The 7,815-nt window shown below is 36.8% G+C and overlaps 1 protein-coding gene across 2 annotated transcripts in view; it reads right to left on the reverse strand.

The window, feature by feature from the left end:
• Window positions 1-5,435, reverse strand: part of LOC134575238 (zinc finger protein OZF-like) — a 38,178-nt gene extending 32,743 nt beyond the window's left edge. The window contains exon 1 of one of the 2 annotated variants that reach the window (XM_063434495.1): window positions 5,413-5,435. The gene's annotated coding sequence lies outside the window, so the exon portion shown is untranslated. Of the gene's footprint in view, window positions 1-1,678; window positions 1,752-5,412 lie in introns of those variants that run through there. The other variant, XM_063434494.1, reaches the window with a different exon arrangement.
• Window positions 5,436-7,815: the final 2,380 nt, after the last annotated feature.

Genomic DNA, 7,815 nt, shown 5'->3' on the forward strand with positions numbered 1-7,815 from the left:
TTACACATGGCCAGCACACAGCTCTCGTACTGACTAGACAGCGCCTGCTAACATCACACACATTACACATAGCCAGCACACAGCTCTCACACACACTAGACTGCGCCTACTAACATCACACACACATTACACATGGCTAGCACACAGCTCTCACACACACTAGACAGCGCCTGCTAACATCACACACTACACATAGCCAGCACACAGCTCTCACACACACACTAGACAGCGCCTGCTAACATCACACATAGACAGCGCACAGCTCTCACACACACACTAGACAGCGCCTGCTAACATCACACACATTACACATAGACAGCGCACAGCTCTCACACACACACTAGACAGCGCCTGCTAACATCACACACATTACACATAGACAGCGCACAGCTCTCACACACACACTAGACAGCACCTGCTAACATCACACACATTACACATGGCCAGCACACAGCTCTCGTACTGACTAGACAGCGCCTGCTAACATCACACACATTACACATAGTCAGCACACAGCTCTTACACACACTCGACAGCGCCTGCTAACATCACACACATTACATACAGCCACCAAACATAACACACACTCATTGTACATACAGCCGGTGTACACAAGATACACAGTATGGGGGGACAGAGGGTGTTGTCACTAATTACATCTAAAAAACAAAGAAAATGTTTTTTTTGCATACTGTTTTTCCAGACCAACTTTGTTTGTCCCAGTTCATTTGGATTTAATTAGAAATACTTTAGTTTAGTAAATAACTCTGTTAATGTCCATGGCTCTAGGCTGGTGCCCAAATCTGACAGATAGATTGTCATAACAGAGAAGTAGATTGGCCACGGCTTTAGTCCTTTGAACAAGTAAATTTTTAAAAAACATTCCACACTCCTGTGTAACATACTTCCATATTTGCATTGATGCGATTTTACAACATGCAAAAAATACACCATTACATTCGTTCAATGACATTCCACCAGCAACTGATCTTAGCATAACTAATACTAAAACCACGTACACACAACAGACACAACAAACAGTATCTGCAGGGAAAGACAAACAAGCCACATCCCCATCTTTATCTACACATTCTTTGCAAAAACAAACAATTGCAAAGCAAATATGCCAGTCACGTTTATATGACTTTGGTAACAGTAAAGTGACCGTTGCTCCTTTAAAAGAATTAATAAAAAAAACAGTCCCAAAAGGTAGATCCCCAGATGTTGTATAACTACAACACCCATCATGCTTTGCATGCCTTCACAAAGCATCATGGAAGCTGTAGTTTTAAGACATCGGGGGATCGTTGAGCATCCCTGGTCTATATCATATGCAGCACATTAGTTTATATTAGCTGCTAGTGATGTACGAACCGTTAAACAAAGTAACGACATAAGCATAGAGTAACCATATTGGCTACCACCCTCGAACTGTATGGTAGAGCCGGTAAATCATGAGTTTTCAAAATGGGTGAAGACGCTACAGATTTACGCTACGTAGCATATTTGTTCTATACCTGTCGCAGAATTACACCAACAGGTGTGTACAGTAACTTCCAAAATTGAATAAATTATTATTATTTTTTTATGAATTTCAGGCAGAACGATACCAAAAAGACAGAATACAATAACAAGAAAGCGATCGGGAAGCGAGGGGGAACAGCTTCAAAATACTTACACCGTGCCCTTAGTAATCTTTGGGATATTCAAGTCCATTAGAAACCCATAAGATTTCTGGCTAAAGAATATAGACATGTCACATGAGCAAACTGGAAGACAAATTAATATCAGCCTTAATTCTGAAATTCTTAGAATCAAACTATCTTCCATAAAGGAGAATGATATAATAGCATTTACTAATCAAACAGATATCAACCCCAGGTCAGTTACTGTCTGTCTCTGTATTACTGCTTGTCTCTGTATTATTATGCCTGTCTCTGTATTACTGCTTGTCTCTGTATTATTATGTTTGTCTCTGTATTACTGCTTGTCTCTGTATTATTATGTCTGTCTCTGTATTATTATGTCTGTCTCTGTATTATTATGTCTGTCTCTGTATTACTGCTTGTCTCTGTATTATTATATCTGTCTCTGTATTACTGCTTGTCTCTGTATTATTATGTCTGTCTCTGTATTACTGCTTGTCTCTGTATTATTATGTCTGTCTCTGTATTACTGCTTGTCTCTGTATTATTATGCCTGTCTCTGTATTACTGCTTGTCTCTGTATTACTGCTTGTCTCTGTATTACTGCTTGTCTCTGTATTATTATGTCTGTCTCTGTATTACTGCTTGTCTCTGTATTATTATGTCTGTCTCTGTATTACTGCTTGTCTCTGTATTATTATATCTGTCTCTGTATTACTGCTTGTCTCTGTATTATTATGCCTGTCGCTGTATTACTGCTTGTCTCTGTATTATTATGTCTGTCTCTGTATTACTGCTTGTCTCTGTATTATTATATCTGTCTCTGTATTACTGCTTGTCTCTGTATTATTATGCCTGTCTCTGTATTACTGCTTGTCTCTGTATTATTATGCCTGTCTCTGTATTACTGCTTGTCTCTGTATTATTATGTCTGTCTCTGTATTACTGCTTGTCTCTGTATTATTATGTCTGTCTCTGTATTACTGCTTGTCTCTGTATTATTATATCTGTCTCTGTATTACTGCTTGTCTCTGTATTATTATGTCTGTCTCTGTATTATTATTATTATTATTATTACTGTCGGTCTCTGTATTATTATTATTACTGTCTGTGTCTGTATTATTATTTTATTACTGTCTGTATTATTACTGTCTGTGTCTGTATTATTATTATTACTGTCTGTGTCTGTATTATTATTATATAACAGTCTGTATTATTAATATTACTGCCTGTGTCTGTATTATTATTATATTACTGTCTGTACTATTACTGTCTGTGTCTGTATTATTAATATTACTGCCTGTGTCTGTATTATTATTATATTACTGTCTGTACTATTACTGTCTGTGTCTGTATTATTATTATTACTGTCTGTCTCTGTTTTATTATAACTGTCTGTCTGTGTCTGTATTATTACTGTCTGTGTCTGTATTAATATTATTACTGTCTGTATTATAACTGTCAGTGTCTGTATTATATTACTGTCTGTGTCTGTATTATTATAACTGTCTGTGTCTGTATTATTATTACTGTCTGTCTGTGTCTGTATTATTATTAGTGTCTGCGTCTGTATTATTATTACGGTCTGTCTGTATTATTATTGTCTGTCTGTGTCTGTATTATTATTATTGTCTGTCTGTGTCTGTATTATTATTATTGTCTGTCTGTGTCTGTATTTTTATTACAGTCTGTGTCTGTATTATTATTGTTATTACTGTCTGTCTGTATTATTATTACTGTCTGTGTCTGTATTATTATTACTGTCTGTATTATTATTACTGTCTGTGTCTGTATTATTATTACTGTCTGTGTCTGTATTATTATTACTGTCTGTCTGTGTCTGTATTACTATTATTACAGTCTGTGTCTGTATTATTATTGTTATTACTGTCTGTCTGTATTATTATTACTGTCTGTGTCTGTATTATTATTACTGTCTGTCTGTGTCTGTATTACTATTATTACAGTCTGTGTCTGTATTATTATTGTTATTACTGTCAGTCTGTGTCTGTATTATTATTACTGTCTGTCTGTGTCTGTATTATTATTACTGCCTGTGTCTGTATTATTATTACTGTCTGTATTATTATTATTATATTACTGTCTGTCTGTGTCTGTATTATTATTACTGTCTGTGTTAATATTACTGCCTGTGTCTGTATTATTATTATTGTTATTACTGTCTGTGTCTGTATTTTTATATTACTGTCTGTGTCTGTATTATTACTGTCTGTGCCTGTATTATTATTGTTATTACTGCCTGTGTCTGTATTATTATTATATTACTGTCTGTGTCTGTATTATTATTATATTACTGTCTGTTTCTGTGTCTGTATTATTATTATTATTATTATATTACTGTCTGTTTCTGTGTCTGTATTATTATTATTATTATTATATTACTGTCTGTATTATTATTATTACTGTCTGTCTGTGTCTGTATTATTATTACTGTCTGTGTCTGTATTATTAGTGTTATTACTGTCTGTGTCTGTATTATTATATTACTGCCTGTGTCTGTATTATTATTACTGTCTGTGTATGTATTATTATTACTGTCTGTCATTATTATTATTATATTACTGTCTGTGTCTGTAGTATTATTATTACTGTCTGTCTGTGTCTGTATTATTATTATTACTGTGTGTCTGTATTATTATTATTACTGTCTGTGTCTGTATGTGTCTATTATATTACTGTATGTGTCTGTATTATTATTATTATTACTGTCTGTCTGTGTCTGTATTATTATTACTGTCTGTCTGTATTATTGTTGTTATTACTGTCTGTCTGTGTCTGTATTATTATTACTGTCTGTGTCTGTATTATTATATTACTGTCTGTGTCTGTATTATTATTATATTACTGTCTCTGTCTGTATTATTATTACTGTCTGTGTCTGTATTATTATATTACTGTCTGTATTATTATTATATAAAAGTCTGTATTATTACTGTCTGTATTATTATTACTACTGCCGTTGTCTGTATTATTATTACTGCATGTGTCTGTATTATTATTATATTACTGTCTGTATTATTACTGTCTGTGTCTGTATTATTATATAACAGTCTGTATTATTACTGTCTGTGTCTGTATTATTATTATTACTGTCTGTCTCTGTATTATTATTACTGTCTGTCTGTATTATTATTACTGTCTGTGTCTGTATTATTATTATTGTTATTACTGTCTGTGTCTGTGTCTGTATTATTATTGTCAGTCTCTGTATTATTATTGTCTGTGTCTGTATTATTATTACTACTGTCTGTGTCTGTATTATTATTGTTGTCTGTGTCTGTATTATTTTATTACTGTCTGTGTCTGTATTATTTTATTACTGTCTGTGTCTGTATTATTATTATATTACTGTCTGTATTATTATTATTACTGTCTGTCTGTGTCTGTATTATTATCACTGTCTGTGTCTGTATATTATATTACTGTCTGTGTCTGTATTATTATTACTGTCTGTGTCTGTATTATTATCACTGTCTGTGTCTGTATATTATATTACTGTCTGTGTCTGTATTATTATTATATTACTGTCTGTATTATTATTATTGTTATTACTGTCTGTCTGTGTCTGTATTATTATCACTGTCTGTGTCTGTATTATTATTGTTATTACTGTCTGTGTCTGTATTATTATATTATTGTCTGTCTGTATTATTATTATTACTGTCTGTGTCTGTATTATTATTATTATCACTGTCTGTGTCTGTACCCCCTGCTATACACATTGCTATAGTGATACTGAGTATACCTCCTCCTCCTCCTCCTCCTCCCCCGGGCTGCCCGCAGTGTGCTGCTCTCCAGTCTGGGAGTCTGAGCTCTCACTTCCTGCTCTGCTGTAACCTCTCACTGAGCCGCCCAGCAGCGGAAACCGTGCGCCCTCCAACCTTGTTACCATGGAGACCGGGAGTGTGTCCGCCGTCACCGAGCCGCCATCTTGGAGCAGGGCAGCTGTGCCACTAGCTGTATGGAGAGGAAGGGCAGAGCCTGGGAGCTGACAATCTAATAGTGTGTTAGTAACATGGAGGCTGCTTTAATGGGTGTCAGTAATTCATTAATTATCATTCCTAATTGTCTTTTCACTACAGCTGCTTCTGACCCAAGATCAGTAAATGGCAGTCACTCACAAAATCAATATTCTTAGTTAAAGAAAAGGCAGGAAAAAAAGTATATTTCACAAACAAAGAGAAAAAAGACACGTTTCCTGGGACACTGTAAGGAACCATAATCAGAGTGTCTGGGCTGAATAGAAAGCCTATAGCAGGCGATAAAAGAGGACTAGACAATACACGAGCCACGGCCAGGACTCGGAACAATCAAGATAAATCGTAGAACTATCCAAAGGTCAAGCAATGGAGAAATCCGAATATATGGATAACAAGTCAAAGTCCGTATCATAAAATCAGACTGCAAACACAGAATACTCCATTGGGTTTAATAGAACCATCACAGAGCACCTAGCTTGTGAAGATTATGGATTGAATACCTCAAAGGGAGCTTCTATTGCTTTACTTCCTTCCTGTGTGCGAAGAATAATACTGGGAGATGCTACAGTTTGGACACAGGAATGACCCCACCACTGATTCACATAAAGGTCCAAAATGTGGCTGCATGATGCATCGAAAATGATTGCAGACCTTGTCTACCACTCCCCCCAACACACCCATCTGGATAGTGTGGAAAATGGGCATGGAATTCACAAATCACATGGGTTCTATGGGGAACCTGGATTGGAAGCAGGAACCCAAGAACGTTCTTCCGGTCCAGTGTAGAAGATACTGTAACCCCCATCCCTTGGAGAATATGGAGTTCAAAACAGATTGAATGTCATATTCCTCGCCTCTCTCTGGAAATAGGTTGGGGTTGATTGAGAGAAGCAATATATCTATTGAATATGAAGGCTTACGAAGGGATTATGGTGGATATAAGGAATTTAGTATTCGCAGATTCTTGGGTAGGTCCGTGGCATAGATGGAAAAGAGCTAAAAGATCTCTTTTATCTCCATGTAAACAGCAAGTTTATCGGGGGAGTTTTAGAAGTAGCTTGGTCTTGACATTGTCGAATACGTTCAATTAGATAAGAGGAAAGAACTGTGAAAGTAACAGCAATGATATGTAGGTACTAAAGGTAAAATCTCCTTGATCTCTATATCAAGAGGTTCAAATTGCATAGGTAAAGCATGAGCTTTGGTATGTCAAGCGTAAGGGCAAAATGCAGTGATAAAATTGAATCTGAATTAAAACCGGGATCACCTGGCTTGTCTGGATGACAAATGTGGCGAAACCAACCTCGCCACTGGGCCCTGGAGAAGCCTGTTTGCTAGCCTCCTACCTGCTGACTATGGCCCCTGGGTTATTTGGGGCATATTGTACTGTATATTGCTGCTACTGGCCCTTTTAACAGCATCTATGGACATATTGGGACTTTTGGGACTACTGTCCCTTTAAGACTGTGATACATATTCTAGTGTACTGCCTGTAATATTATATGTGTATTTGTGTGTTAAGTTTAACCTGGGATATGTATGCAGCATTCCACTGATTGTTCGGTAGAATCACTCCATTTATTATATTGAGTGAAACTACCGAACAACCAGACCACCCAGGAATAAGTGTGCCTCCAATTACAGTTTGCAACAATGTTGCAAACGGGTAATTGGCAATCAGTGTAATGTATTCTTTGTCCTCTGGGTGGCCGCCATTCGGGAAACAAACACGTGGCGGCGGCCATCTTAAACTACCGAACAGCGGTGTTTTGCCGTCGAGTGTCTGGAACTAAAATCGGACACTTGACTAGGCAAACACCGCTGAGACCTCCATACTTCCAGAAATTCGTATGGAAACTACCGAATGACCCGCCGTTCGGTAGAAAGAACCCCATAAACAAGGGAATTCATTCAAACCCTCTCCAGGCTCTATAACACAGGCAATTCGCCTGTTTTCATTCCCTTGTTTGTGACCGACCGCAGGGCCAAAATGCATGGAACTGTTTTCGGATACTTTACCCATGCGGTCGGTCAAATCTTTGGAACCCCATATCTCACGAACCATTCATCCGAATTACTTGAATTTTGGATATGTTGTCCCCCTGAATAAGGGCTATCCAGCGATGCTGGATTTAAAGGTGTACCCCCGGGTTTTGGGGTACATCCAG

Source organism: Pelobates fuscus, chromosome 10, assembly GCF_036172605.1.
Source record: "Pelobates fuscus isolate aPelFus1 chromosome 10, aPelFus1.pri, whole genome shotgun sequence".
In the NCBI taxonomy this organism is placed as follows: domain Eukaryota; kingdom Metazoa; phylum Chordata; class Amphibia; order Anura; family Pelobatidae; genus Pelobates; species Pelobates fuscus.